This window comes from Octopus bimaculoides, chromosome 1 (genome assembly GCF_001194135.2).
Source record: "Octopus bimaculoides isolate UCB-OBI-ISO-001 chromosome 1, ASM119413v2, whole genome shotgun sequence".
NCBI classification, from domain to species: Eukaryota; Metazoa; Mollusca; class Cephalopoda; order Octopoda; family Octopodidae; genus Octopus; species Octopus bimaculoides.
Window position 1 is genome coordinate 151,165,144 of NC_068981.1, and position 855 is coordinate 151,165,998.

Sequence of the window (855 nt, forward strand, 5' to 3'; positions counted from 1 at the left end):
TGCTTTTCTCTTTGTATGACATATTCCCAATGTGGTATGATTATTTACAGCTTTTCCGATAAAGTATGTATCCTACGTAAAATCAAGCAATTACCTGGTGCCACATCATTCATCGAAATTCCTCCAAACAGTATTTACACCATACTAGAAGCTCGTGAGTAGTTTTCTTTTCATATTACAATAACCCCTCGCCATATCGCGGTTTATTACTTAAGCTTACATCGACTCCTCTGTGTTGGTGTTTTTGCATTTATAATAAAATAAATGTATACAAATTGTAAAAACAATTTTAAAAAATTATACAGTACAGTACTGTTTCTTCTTCACGGATTTTCACTTATCTCGTGGTGTTTTGAAACGTAACACCCGCGATAGACGAAGGATTACTGTATTACTTTTTATTTCACTTAATGTTAAACCCTGTTATTTTCATATTGAAGACGATATTTGTGATCTGAGATAAATTTTACGTGTGTTTCTGGTAGGTCAACGATGGATTGTGCTATGAATATTGTTCAAGAATAATTTTGTTATTTTCATTCAAGCTTAATAATATCATCTTAACGTAATTTACAATGTATCTAGGCCTACGCAAACTTGTCTTTTTTTGTAAGGTATTAATTAGGATGTTTATTTGAATGCGATTTTGCTACTACCATATAGAGTCTATCTTTTGGTTCGTATTGTGAAAATGTATGTTAGAAAGAGAGAGAGAAAGAGAGAGAGAGTGCGTCTGTGTGCATGTGTCTTTTCTGTGTATGTATGAGCTTAGTGCGTGTAAGGTTTATATATAAAGTAACTTCTAGCTGTATATTTTGTAAAAAGCAGGTTTTTTTCTATAGATTAATTAAATGC